The 15,006-nt window shown below is 39.6% G+C and overlaps 1 long non-coding RNA gene across 1 annotated transcript; it reads left to right on the forward strand.

The window, feature by feature from the left end:
• Positions 1-816: 816 nt before the first annotated feature.
• Positions 817-13,754, forward strand: LOC119870699. The gene is made up of 2 exons (XR_005353347.1): positions 817-1,177; positions 13,551-13,754. It is a non-coding gene; the product is annotated as an uncharacterized LOC119870699 (long non-coding RNA).
• Positions 13,755-15,006: the final 1,252 nt, after the last annotated feature.

The raw sequence follows: 15,006 nt of genomic DNA on the forward strand, positions 1-15,006 counted from the left end.
CTCAGTGTCATTACAGGAGCCATCCTACCAGTTGGAGTGCCTGGTTGGCTCAGTTGGTGGGGCATGCAACTCTTGATCTCAAGGTTGTAAGTTTGAGCCCCATTTTGGGTGTAGAGATTACCTAAAGATAAGATCTTAAAGAAAAAAAAAAAGTCTACAAGTTGCAAAATAAAGAAACAAATCAGAAGAAGTAGGGTGTGTATGTGTTAGAGAGAGAGAGAGAGAGAGAGAGAAAGAGATAGTGAGGGAGGAAGAGAAGGAGGCAGGGACGGCATGAATGAAATACTAAAGCATTTGAGAAGAGAAGTTAAGAAAGAAAGAACAAGGGCAGCCCAGGTAGCTTTGCAGTTTAGCGCTGCCTTCAGCCCAGGGCCTGACCCTGGAGACCCGGGATCAAATCCCACGTCAGGCTCCCTGCATGGAGCCTGCTTCTCCCTCTGCCTGTGTCTCTGCCTCTCTGTATGTCTCTCATGAATAAATAAATAAAACCTTAAAAAAAAAAAGTTAAGAAAGAAAGAACGAGTTTCCTTGTTTCAGTGAAATCTAAGTGACATGTTCAAGAACTTAGCAGCCAAAGTGGGTTTTCCACAAATACATGAATGGTCACCTATCAAAGCAAGCCCATGTCTGTTTAGTCGGGGCGTTGTGCCCACTGATCTAGCAATGGTGCCGCTTCGGTACAAACACCCACAATGTCAGCAGAGTTAAGTTCAGGCCAGAAGGACACTATTCTGGTTAATCATCATCTAGGACCCTTTTAAACAGTGTCACTTGGGATAATTTCATATGCACCCACCTTTTTGCTTAGCTATCTGGATACCCTGATGGGTGGTTTCCCTTGCATTTTCCTAAATTTCTAATTCCTTTTCTCTTTAAAGAACGGATTCATATTGTTAAGTCTATTTGACGGCTGTGTTTTAATTAAAAAGTCTTGATGAAAATGTTTTCATTAAACATATACTGGCAAGCTCTCAAATTATTTTGAGACATTTCAGTCTTTGCTTTTCTGTTCCCAGTGCTGTCCCAGTCACCCTGTGGGGATTCAACTGTGACTTCAGATTCTTGTCAAGCAGACATACCCACCAGCCGACGATAGATGGAGGAGCCCTGCCAGCCACTGCTGATCTCGGCCAAATCCCGAAGAGCCACCATTTCAAGAAGCTGGTCACCTTCCAAGGTAACCAAAACAAAGAGAAAACAGGGATAACTACCAGAGCGACAGCTCGCCATAAGATGAAAGCAAAGTTCCACAAAAAAGAAAATCAGAATTACTTATTAAAGGTTTACCTTACCTTACCCTAAAGATTAGGAGCTCTTTTATCTAATTATCAGAGAGCCAAGAGGGTTGTAATAAAATTGTGCTAAATTATTCTAAGGGGGAAAACTAAGAAATTATAGCCTGTGTGATACAACTCCACCCAGATCCTGAGGTTTACAGCCCATTTAGAGTAAAACTAAAAAATATTTGACTTGCCCTTTATTTGATTCCACATCTAAATAGACTATATTTACTATGTAAGAAATAGCAGACCATAGGAACTTCAGATGTACTGAAAGAGGAAAGTGATACTCCTCCTCTCAATTAGAATAGATCTTTTGTTCTCTAAGTACCACTAGAATATGTTTATTTTTTTAAAAGATTGTATTTATTTATTCATGAGAGATACACAGAGAGAGGCAGAGACACAGGCAGAGGGAGAAGCAGGCTCCATGCAGGGAGCCCAATGGGGGACTCGATCCCAGGACCCCGGGCTCATGCCCTGAGCCGAAGGCAAACGCTGAGCCATTGAGCCACCCAGGTGCCCTAGAATATGTTTATTTTTGCTTACTACACTAATGCTAATTTCCACTTAGTCTTAAATCTTTGATGTTAATTTTCATAAATCGTCAAAGAAGCTGAAATTAGAGATATCTAGTCATTCCACATTGACAGAATATTGGTTTTCAGGTAATTTCAAATTGAGTTTGCTGTGGTTGACCTTTTTTTATCCCCAAAACTTAGACTCTTCTCTATTTGAAAATCTGCATCCTAAGATAAAAGACATTATCCTTTACGAACTGCTGTAATGCCACCAGCACTAATCACAGTATTTAATGGCCTGGGCAGATAATAAGAACAAAATGCTGAACCTGTCAACCCTCTGCTTTTATGGGTCTCCAGACAATAGAAGGCACAAGAATGAAAGATCATGTGTCCCTGCCTCCAAACACTAAACTGCAGAAATCCAAGTAATAAAGATATATTAAGATAAGCCAAAGGGAAGCTCTTTCTGCCAATAAGCTACATGGGGCAGAGTGAGACAGGAGATTTTTTTTTTTTTTTTTTGAGGGGAGGGGAGGGATATAAGTGAAAATGTAATTAGATTTGTCTTAAGAATTGGCTAACGTTTTTCTCTTAAAACCGTTCCTTTTTAATGATCCCCTGGCTCATATTAAATTGCAAACATAAATTCAACGAATGGCTACAATGGTTTTAAAAAAGATAGAAGGTATGGAATATTTGCTTACTTCACCAAATGAACTTAAAACTTAATATATACATTTTTTGATCATTGTCTCTGACTCCTGGAGGATGCCATTGTAAATTCTTGTCCCCACAACAAAATGTTAGCCCCCTTTTTACTTTATCTGCTTTTAAGAAAAAAAAAAGTATCCTTTTCCATTTATTAATTTGATATAAGAACACTGACTAAGCAAAATTACAGAAAATTTATAAATGTTTAAAAGAAAAGAAAACACAAGCAAAAAGAACTATTTCTATTTTGCATATCTTCCATCTTCCAGGCCACAGTTAGTTTTAAGCATAATACAAATGCAGGTTTATATTCTGCTTTTTTTTTTTTTTTCATTTAAAAGCATAACAAAAAACTTCCCCAAATATCCACAGATATAATTTCCATTTGTATACCAGTGACTTATTGCTGCGTAAGACATTTTGGTCGCTCCAATGTTTTACTATTGTAGATGGGGTTGCAATTACTATCTTCATGCTTCTAGAACAGGAATGTTTAACTAGAGACTGGTAACTTTTCAACAGCAGGTTTGTTATTTCAGCAACTGTGCAGGGGGCCTGGGGTGGGGGTGGTCCAGGGGTGGGAAGGGGGGAGGGGGGCTGGAGAGAGGGATGGCACACTGGGAAAACTAACGTCTCTTCCAGCCTTAAATTCTATGATCCCCTCCACCACCACGATATGTGGAATTTTCCTTGGCACTGTCCTCAAGCCTTTTTCTAACTGTCACAAATTAATTACCATAAGGTGATTTCAAATACCTTTTGGGAAAGTCACAGCTTGCATGAAATGGGGCGCTGAAGATAAAGGTCAGCTGGATTTTGTTTGTTGTGCATTCCGTGCCCACAATGCCATTATTACTGTTCATATAGCACCACAGATAAGCTAACATACTTTGGTAATTGCAATAAAATAATTTTTAAAAAGCAAATGCACTTTGTCCTAAATATGCTTTCTGTACCTTCTCATTTTGTATTCTTCTTGAGCAGTAATTGCCATCTCAAGTATTTTATTTCCATTTATGGCTAATTAGATTTTCTCATTCCTATAATCCCAATAATGTTGCTAATATCTTTTGCTTTCGATTCTCTGGAAATTTTTAAAGACTTTTAAAGATGTTTATGGACCTAACAGTTCCTTGGTGTCCCACTGTAATAATAAATTGTCAGTCAGATGCTTAGCAGGATTTATAAATGTCTAACTTTCTAGTTGCGATGAAATAGAAACATTTGATTTACAGGCTTTTAGTGTCATCACAGAAAAAACACACTATGCATCACTATTTATGAAGGGGTTGCCAGGGGACCAAATTTCTGTTTTATAGTAACGATTTCAAAGGAAGTTTTTATTATATTAAAGGCTACCATGTATGAGACACTGTACGATTTCTCTCTGGTCTAGTTTTTTTTCAAAGTTGCAATCTGTTATAACATTAGTACCTATAAACTCCATGAGAACAGAAGTCTTATTTTCTTGTTCAGTGTAACCACTAGGGAAAATAGTCTAGTAGTTACTCAAAAAGTTAAACATAACATTACCATATTACCCAACAGTTCCACTCATAAATAGCTCCACACATAAACCCAAGAGAATGAAAACATATCCAGAAGAGCTTGGGTGGCTCAGTCAGTTGGGCATCTACCTTTGGCTCAGGTCATGATCCCGGGGTCCTGGGATCCAGCCCCACGTCAAGCTCCTCCTGGTGGGAAGTCTGTTTCTGCCCCCCTCCCTCTGCTCATGCTCTCTCTCTGGCTCACTCAACTTTCTCAAATAAATAAGTAAAATCTGGAAGGAGGGAAGGAAGGAAGGAAGGAAGGAAGGAAGGAAGGAAGGAAGGAAGGAAGGAAGGAAGGAAGGAAGGAAGGAAGGAAGGAAGGAAGGAAGGAAGGAGAAAGAAAGAAAGCAAAACATATATCCACACAAAAATTTGTACATGAATGTTCATAGCAGCATGAACATTCACAATAAACAAAAAGTAGAAATAACTCAAATGTCCATCAACTGATGGATCAGTAGACAAAATATTGAATATCCATGCAATGGACTATCATTCAGCCACAAAAAAGGAATGAAGAATCGATAGATGTAAAAACCAATGAGCCTTGAAAATACTATGCTAAGTAAAAGTAGGAAGTCACAGAAGGCACATATTGTATGATTCCACTTATATGGAGTATCCAGAACAGGCACATCCCTAGAGGGAGAGAGTTGATTAGTGGTTGTCAGAGGCTGGGGAGGGAAGGTGGAATGAGGGGTGACTGCTAATGGATGTGAGTTTGGGGGTGTATGGAGAAGGGATGGAAAGGTTCTGAAGTGAGATAGTGCTGGATGCACAACCTCATGAATATATGAAAACCAGGGCCTTGGTCACCTTAAAAGGGTGAGTTTTATGGCCTTTGAACTATATCTCAATTCAAAATACATACTAAAAAATTTTAATGACACCATAAAAAGTAATCCTGCCCACTGCCTTGCAAGAACAAACACATTAAATGGGGAAAAGAAGATTCTTGAATTATAAACTCCTATATTTTGAGGGTACATATGCCTTAGTCATCTTTGTAAGCCCAGGAGCTATTATGCTCCCTAGCCTGTATATTATGCCCTCTACATCAGGTAAGATGCTTCCCATTATTGGTTAAGGAAAATGCAACTCAAACTCACCTAAATAATAGAGGAATTAAGGGTCCATTTGACTGAAAAAGTCCAGATTATACTTCAGATAAGGCAAGGTCTTAAAGAAATGGAAAAAAAAAAAAGGGGGGGCCCTATTTCTTTCCTTAACTCTGTTCTTCTTAGACAAGTTTAACCCCTAACTGGATTCCTTCTTGCTCCTAAGACAGTGTCCAGTAGTTTCCAGAGCTACCAGTTTCCTTATTTAAATCCCTGGTAACTCACTCAAAGTCCAGGAAGTGATAACTATTGGTCTTCATTGGGCTGACTTGGGTCTTGGACCGAAGCAAAATGAGTCACTGACTCCACCGGAGGGTGTCCAAGAATAAAGCAGATGGGACCAGGGCTAAGAAGCAAAACGTGCAGGTGTGATTTTCTAAAAGATCTTGAGTAAGAGACCTCAGACTCTGTAGCAGGAGATTTAGGTGCAAGAGTAGGGCTTGACAATTGTGTGTGTGTGTGTGTGTGTGTGTATATATATATATACACTTTTTTTTTAAGTGGTAAGCACTTGTTGTTTGAAGCCAATCAATCTCACCAGTGTGGCTCTTCCATCAGAAAGACTGGAAAAAATGGCTGTTGGAGTGGGAACACATGTTGTACTCTGAACCCAATCACAGAATGAATCTGAAAGACTGAGATAATGGGCTGATTGATCCAACAGCAGTGGGGAAACCCCTAAATCCCCTGGAAACAGTTTTCTAGGCAAGAGGCAACCAAAAAATATGTCAGTTTTGCCTCAAGGAATTCATCCATAGATATTCCCCTCCTTTTTACATTTAGAGATTTTTAGCTTAAAAAAAAAATAGATGCTATCAAGTAGCAAGATAATTCTTTACTTGTTAACCAGGGTAACGAGGAGTATGTTTTCATAGGAAAGATTTTTGTGTGTGTGTGTGTTGGCAAGAATTTAAGAAACCCTACGGTGAGAGACTTTCTCAAGAGAAACTATCCAGAGCAAATTCCAAATGACTGAAGTCTCATTATCAAAAGGGGCATAAATGATCAAAATCTTCTATCTCTTCATTTTATAACAGCCATCTTGCTTTCTGTTTCCAAGATTTTTCAGAGTTCAAAACTCATTTCTCCATTACTGAGGGTTTTCAGGCATATCAGCAAACACACTAAGAGTTAACAAATATATGTTGTCGTGCTGCAAGAGGTCATTCCACAACCTTCAGAATATAAGACCCAGAGTCAGAAAGAAATGCCTGCCTCTGCTGCTCACTGGCTAAGTGACCCAGAGCCTGACCCCTGTGTCCTGTCCCCTTAAAAGAGCAGTGACAATATCTTCCCTCATCATAGGGGAACATCAACTGAAATAATGCCTCTAAACCACTTGGCCCAGTGCCCAGAAACACCACCCAATAAATACTGTTGCTATGTTATGATTATGATAGTTCGGAGGAAACGTGTTCCAAACACTTGAAATGTAATCATTTATTTAAACATTATTTAATATCCCTCATGTGGCTCTAAGATGTGGACCTCTAAAAAATGAGGCAAAGCTCTCCTCATCGATCCGATGCAGAAATGAAGGACAGAGGGTCCACATATCCCTCAGGGATAAATCCACAGCTAGATCAAAAGCCAGATTTTTTTCTCCCAATCATCTATAGAAGCTAAAGCTGCCAGTTCACAGGAACATCAATTTTCAGAGCCAGAGACATTGCACTGACCAATTCCCACAGTTTAACGAGTAGAACCACAGAGGCCCAAAAAGTCAAAAGAGGGCAAAAATCAGACCAAACAATTATTTAATGATCTAATTAGTTAAAACATCCTCCTTATAAAAATAATAACGATAAGAGCACACAGACAGATTCTTCTCCAGGCACTAGAATGATTCATTGCCATGTCTCGACGCATTCCATATATTGACTCAGGAGACTTTCCACACATTGACCCCATGTATTGACTCATGGTCTTTACGACAGCCCTTACTGATGGGGACACCATGAAACCCAACTATCGAGCGATTAGGAAGGGCAAGCTTGGGATGCAAACCCTGGCCACATACCTCAGTGTCCACCATTACCCTCCATGTTCTGCACAGCCCATTATAGTGGCCGTCAATCCCATGGGGCCATATTTAAACTTTGAATTAACTTAATTAAAATCGAATAAAATTACAAATTCATTTCTTCACTTGTACTAGCCACAATTTAAGTGCTATTAATCACCACACATGGCCCATGGCTTCCACTGGACGGTGCAAACAGAACCTTTCCACCATCCCAGATACTTCTCCCTGCAGCCCTGTGCTACTGACCTTGACCCTTCACTGTCCCATGGACTCTAGTGCTCTGTCTGCTTTGCCTGTCTATTGTCATAGTTCCATTTGAATTAAAAAGAAAAATTAGGTTATTTCATTCTCTTTGAACAAGCATCTTATTGAGGGCCTACAGTTCACACAGCTAATATAGCAAAGGTTGCAAAGCAAGTAGAAAACATATTCCCTGCCCTGGAAAACTTCGAATCTACTTGAATAATGAGTGAGTTCTCTGATGCCTATCACAATTGGGCAATGCTGTATTCTGGTGGGAAAAAAATGTAAACGGTAGTAGAAAGGCATCACCTTATAGACAAATCCACCTAATTAGTATTATTAGTATCATTTGCCAAATACTTTTTTGCACTCTTGTTGCTTAGAACCGTAAAGGCATTCTCCCACAGAATCATTGACAAACATGGTGCTTAGGTCTTCATCTCACCTGACCAGAGCCTATTTTAACCTATTTAACCTGGGAGTTCCCATTTGTTCTTACAGGACATTTCATCAGCTGTAAAATGAGAGTATGGAAGCCGAGGGCCTCTGAGGTATGTTCTGGCTCAAAAATCTTCTATAAGGGGGCACCTGGGTGGCTCAGTGGCTGAGTGTGTGCCTTTGGTTTGGATCATGATCCTGGGGTCCTGGGATCAAGCCCTGCATCAGGCTCCTTGCTTGTAGGGGAGTGGCTTCTCTCTCTCTCCCTCTACCCTTCCCCATGCTCTCTCTCTCTCTCTCTCTCTCTCTCTCTCTCTCAAATGAATTAAAAAAAAAATCCTTTGTAATTGTGGTCCTTCTGAGACAAGGGTTTGGCATCTAAATAACCCCCAAATTAAACTCAGGTGGGAATCATGAAAACACAACAAGCATAGGGATGAAGTGGAGGATCGCCTGTACAGATCCCTTTGTGGAATCAAGCTGCACCCTGTCTGGAATCTTCCATCCCTAACCAAAGTACAAAGCCCAGAGGAACAGGAGTGCTTGATGACAGTCATTCATTTCCTATCAGCATCTTTATTCTCTGCTCTTCTTTCCAGCTTCCATTCTTCTATGCTGTTCCTTCCTCTCTTCCACCTCCATCTGAAAGCGGTGCCACAGACTTTTCAGGATTCACCTTTTTCATGATCTGTTATGAGAACCTGTTATGTGTCTTCCTTTACAACTCCTCCTCCTTTTTCCCCCACTGCCTTTTCCCATCCTTCATCAAGAACAGTTACCATCACAGGGAATTTTTATTATGTCAAGGCATCCTGCATCATGTCTCATTCCTATCATCTCATTTTACCCCAGAACAGCCCCATCTGGCAAGATTACAAAAACCACTTACAGAGAGAAAACCAAGGAATAATTCACCCAGACCACATAATAAGAGGTAGATTCAAGTCTGAGTATGTCCAAGGACGCTGCTTTATCATTGCCCTGGGCCCACTGCAGGATCCTTAAATCAGGATTGCCTATGGTTGGAAAGAGCTTTACTAAGGAGATTTAAAAACTCAGTTTTCATCTTATTCAGGATAACTTCAACTGTTATTTGAGGAAAATTATTTAATGTCTCTGGATTTCAGATTTCTTATTTGCAAGAGAAGGAGTTGGGGCAGAGGATTTTTCAGGTCACTTCCAGCTCAAAACAAGAATTCTACGATACCAGTACATGCATACTTTAATTTCCCTCCTAAGTATGTTACTTCTGCCGCATTTTTAACAGATGACAACTAGTATTTACTGTCACTATGAGCCAGGCATTTTCCAAGCAGTATCTTATTTAATCTTTATCACAACCTTATAGGGTAAATACTACTGTGGAGTAAATTCATTTTTTGATTCTGAATCTGAGGCCCCAACTCTGAAAGAGGCCAAACCCAAACTCAAGACATCTGATTCTACTAAAAGGCCACCACGCACTGACTCCCAGTGGTGTCCACAACTTATACCCACAACCCATGGTCAGAGGCCATATGCTTCACTTTTCGTAGTACAAAAATATCTAGTACTAAAAAGTCATTATGCATAAGTAGATTAACTCTCAAGAAAAAAAAAACAGAACAGAGAAAATAACAATTATACTTTGATGACTAGCCTCCTAATAGACTTTGATGTACCAGGCATATTCAACTTTTGCCTGCCTCATTTAACCTAGAGAATTAACTTTTATTTGCGAATTAAGCTGACTTCTATGAATCTTTATAAACATGACAAACACAGATTGTAGTAGCTCCATTAAACTTAAAACCCCTAATATAGTCTTGTGGGGTTTTTTAAAAATGTTTTTATTTATTCATTCATGAGAGACTCAGAGAGAGAGAGGCAGAGACACAGGCAGAGGGAGAAACAGGGTCCATGCAGGGAGCCCGGCAAGGGACTCGACCTTGGGTCTCCAGGATCATGCCCTGGGCTGAAGGCGGTGCTAAACCACTGAGCCACCCAGGCTGTGCCGTGGTTTTTTGTTTTTTGTTTTTAACTGGCATTTCTCCCTACCAGTTTCGTATTTTTTTAAAGGTGAAGGCAAATCCTGGTTCAATAATACTATCAACAAGTGAAACTTTAGCATATCCACACCTTAACTGACTAAAGTCCTCCAACATTAACAGCCTCATATGGGACCTGAGCCCCACCCATATTTGGCAAACAATAGTAGTACCTAAGGGCAATTAAGACATTTTTGGAACTATCACTCATTATTCTCTTGGGCTAGATCTCTCCTCATAAAAGCAGTAAGACTATAAACTGTTTTCTTATTAGTTTAATTAAATGTGTCATATAAAAATTCCTGTTGTAGGGTGAATATATGGATAGATAGTTGATAAAGCAAATCTAATAATATTTTAACTATAGAACCTAGATAATGGGAATATGGATGTTTACTGTACAATCCTTTTAACTTTAATATTTGAAAGCTTTTAAAGTATTTATTATACATTCTACAAATATTACTGACTCCTTACAATATACCAGGCACTGGTATATGCTGAAAAAGGACCTCACAGTTTAATGCAACAACTCTGCAGAACTGGCTTCTGCTAGACTTGGAAAGCACAGAAGAGAACCAGATATTCTTTCAGTTGAAACAGGAAAACTCTATGAGCTAAACTAGCCTGGAGGACTCAGTTAGGAGCCTGGGGATTGTGAACCAATCAAAGATGTCAAAATGAATCTAAAAGCCAATCAGGGAGCTCCCTGCCCACTATCCATTCCCACCACCTCTATATCACTTCCAAATCCCACCCCAAGAGAAAGTTCCTCCTAAATGGGACATTGACAATCAAAGATTATCTTGAGACTTCTTCCTTTTTCTTTGCAAAACCCATTGTCCTTTTAACTCCTTGTGAGTCTCTTGCAGAAGAAATGCAATAGTAGCTAACTTCCTTACTGTAGTAAACTCTAAATAAATAGACTTGGGTGAACTCGAGAGTGGCCTTAAACTTTCTGACAATCCTCAACGACCATCATCTACATGGTTAGTTAAAATCAGTTGTGACAATTCTTTAAGAACAAATATTGTACCTATATTTGTTTTCCCACATAACTCCCCTCTTCTTTGTATTGTTTTTATGAGAGAAGGAGGTACAGTTACTGGTAGCTTGCCCAGAATGGACAAGAGAATTTCTTCAGAGCATCTTGCTTGGAAAGGTCATCTGTAATGTCTATCGCCTGGGAAAATGTTGAGAATCACTAAGAATTCAACTTTAACTCCACATCAGTGTGTTGCTAAATGCTTTGCCCTCCCCATAGTAAACGATAAGGAAGTGTGAGCAATAATGGCTGCCTGTGGGCTGCATACTTATGAAACAGTAGCCTGCATAATCATGACTGAGTCACTCCAGCAGACTCAATAAAAATTATTGCATTGGTCCATCTGTTTTTATTCAATCTGTCCCCTCCCATCTGAGCAAACACTTAAATACTCATCCTGCAAGATTAATTCAAGTCTCACCTCACGCATGATGCCTTCTCTCATCATGTCGAGTCAGATAGATTAACCTCTCCTTGAACACTCATAGTTATAAGCTTTAGAAAGAAGGAAAGAAAGGGAGGAGGTAAGAGAGAGAGAGAAAGACATGGAGGGAGGGAAACAGAGAGGAAGAAGATAAGCTTGTTTTATAGTCTTATGGAAAATGGAGAAGATCCAGGATTCTCGCAAGGACATAACCTTAACATTTTACTTTCTTAAAAGATTTTATTTATTTATCAGAGAGAAAAAGAGAGAGAGAGTGGTGGGGGAAGAAGAGAGGGAGAGGGACAAGCAGACTCCATGCTGAGGGTGGAGCCCAGGACCCCAAGATCATGACCTGAGCTGAAACTAAGAGCCAGATGCTTAACCAACTGAGCCACCCAGTTGTCCCTCAACATTTCATTTTTTTTCCCCCAACATTTTACTTGTAAAGGTGACTGTCAGAATGGCAAATAACACTGTTCTGCTTCTTTCTCCTTCATGGCCATCACAACTCTCAGCTTTTACCCAGAATTGTTGTTCATAGAGACTCATGAACTACTAGTCAATTCTGAATCAACAAAGCTTCTACAAAAGAGAAGCCCTAGCAGTGAAATGCAATAGCCCTTTCTGTTGTTTGTCAAAGGGGATGTTGGTGTTTAACTGTTGGCAAGAGATTGTAAAATCTAATAGGAGAGGTCAGCCTACTACGAGCCAACAGCTTTCTGATATGTTATTCAGAGCTAGCCGATGTGTGGGATCACGAGTGCTTCATCTTTGGATGTCTACATGCAGAACCTATCTAAGGTCCTCCAGGGTTCCTACAGGTGGGCAGTGAGGAAAGGTGAATTCTTTAAGTCTTGCTAACTTGAAAATTCAAATAAGTTCTCCAAGACAAAACCTAAATAGAGGGGCAGGGGAGGAAAGAATAGGGAGGGAAAAAGGAGAAAAAAAAAATGTTTCAATTTGCATTATGTTTGCAAAAGGCTGACTCTGTACTGAGTCCATCGGTTTGGAATGCATATTACACTTCAGGCTCCTAGGATAAAAGCCTGGGACGGGTGAAACAGTTGGGCCTCACTACAGCATTTCTCTGGCTCTGTTTACATATACTGCTTACCTATTGTCTCTGACGCCACTGAAAGTGTTCCTATAGATCCAGATAGATAGCTGGATTGGGCACAGCAGAAAATGGGCCACCTGATGACTCAGAATCTACTCCTCAGCCTGAGGCTCAAAACACCTCCAGGTCTACTCATAGTTGAGGGGCTGGTTCCAAAGGGAAAGCCAGGATCCCAGGACCATCCAGGGAGCAGAGCAGTCCCAAAACAAATCCTAGACCCCTCTAAAAATCGAATGAATTTGGCCTTTCCAGAATTCACTTTATCATCCAAGCATGAACCTTCACTTCCTTGCCAAGAAACGGAAACATATGTAAAACTATGCACATAAACTAGAAAACAAAGTAAATATGAATGAGAAGACTACTATTACTTACTTGAAAAAGAATATAAAATAGCAGATTCTTTTTAAATATCTGATCACTTTCACCTACATTTACAATGGCAATCGACGTGAAAGTAATGCTTAACAGGTGGAATCACAGACACCGTAGTTTGCCGATGATAATGGGCATTGAATTGTTTGCTAGTTCTTTAGACAATGTCATTTCTCTATTTCACTCTCATTAAGAGAACCTCCACTTTTCCAACAACAGCAATGTGTTCAGCTAAGAAACTATAATCACCAGACACTCTTGCAGCTAATAGTGGCTGTGGGACATGGTTCACAACAACAAGATTCACATTGACTGGTATTTCTGAGAATGTCCCAAGTCCTGATACGACCATTTATCCTTCTTTCTTTGTTTCTCTTCTTGTTCCTGGAATGCTTACATAATTCGTAGGTGCTCAGCAGTTCTTTTTGAAGGACAGCAGAGCATAAAGGCAAAATGAGCCTGACCATGGAGCAGTATACTGGACCCTGAAATGACCACCTCCATACTCCTTGCAAAAAAAAAAAAAAAAAGTAAATCTTTTATTTATTTAAACAGTATCAGGGTTTCTCAGCTAAATCCATCCCAAATAGAGAGTATCAATCAAGAAACACTAAAATTTTCCAAAGTTCTTTGGGTTTTATCAATATCAAAGGTTGTTCCCTTTGTTTCCAGATGAAGGAGATCATGTTCAGAATGGTATGCTGGCTGCCTTCGCGCATCATTACAACAACCTGATCACACTAAGAGGTTTGGCCTCCTGTCATCTTAGTGATAAAACTAAAAGACAGTCAAACTTCATCACACTTTTCTTCCAAGGTAAACTGATGAATTGCATATCTTATTGAATACAATAAAAACAAAGAAACATGTCCATGATAATGATGCCAGTATAGACTTTCTATATTCTTGCCAATGGGAAACTATTCTTGAATTAGTACATAGACTTGATTGTATTATATACCGCCTACTACAAGGTCATCCCATGCCATTCTCCAACTATTTAGAGAAAAAAAAAAAAAAAAAAACAAGAAATTTTAATATAAATGCGTGGAAATGAAAAAAATACTAATTTTAAAAGAGATATCCATCTATTTTAGATGATAAACTTCAACTATCACTGGACCTATACCAACCATGTTTTGAACAGAAAACCTTTGATCATTCAGAGCCTGGAAATAAAATTGTTCACACCCAGTTCCTAGAATTAGAACTGCTACCCCTTTAATTGTTCATCCTGTATTTATAAAATCAGCACTATTAATGGCTGCCTGCCACCTTCACAAGGCAATTGTAAGAAACAGACCAAGACTCATGCAATATTTCCCCTCAATTCCTCAGCTTGCACAGGTTGTGGTGCTTTACTGGTAAACCTCAAAGTAACATAAACAGACCTGTTCCCTCTACTCATGCAAAGAAGCTGATTACCTTTCAAGAACAGTATAACAAAGTTTGGAGCCCCATTCTTCCATCCTCAATGGGAAGCATCAACTGTTATGATGGTTAGTTTGTCAGAGTTCATTCCCAAGACTGTGGTAGGCTGTTTGCAGGCAATGACTTCTGTGAATAGAATAGAAGGGAAGTAAAGAAAAAGAACTTGTTAGTTGTGGCAAACACTTCAGCTGGTCAGTCCTCATGCCTTCTCCTTGTCCACCCTTCAATGCAGATACTGAAAAAGCAAAATACTCCCTTTTCCAGCTGCCGTTGCTGCTCAGAGAGGCCATAATATCTCCTCCTGCCCAAATAGATGTGAGGTAGAGGGACTCTGGGGATAGATTTTTGTTCCTGGGTAAAAGAATACAAGTATATGAGAAGGTCTTTCTCTTGCCATCTTGATCGACACCCTACTTCTGCAGTCATACAACGTCATGTGAAGTCTTATGGTCTGTATGCATGGCAACCACTTGGTGACTAGGAAGCATCAATCCTAAGGATAAAAACTAAACTTTCTAGAGGTTGGAGCAAAAGGGAAGAAAGCATGGTATCCACATGATATTGTCACTAGCCAATCTCAAAACACCTACCTCTAAACCTCTTCTAAATTTACAATAAATGTCCTTTCTTAAAAGGTAGATTGTTCCACCCAGCTCTAGTATTGTACATCTAAAAGAACACATACTGACTCAGATTA

The sequence above is a fragment of the Canis lupus genome, chromosome 1, assembly GCF_011100685.1.
Source record: "Canis lupus familiaris isolate Mischka breed German Shepherd chromosome 1, alternate assembly UU_Cfam_GSD_1.0, whole genome shotgun sequence".
In the NCBI taxonomy this organism is placed as follows: Eukaryota; Metazoa; Chordata; class Mammalia; order Carnivora; family Canidae; genus Canis; species Canis lupus.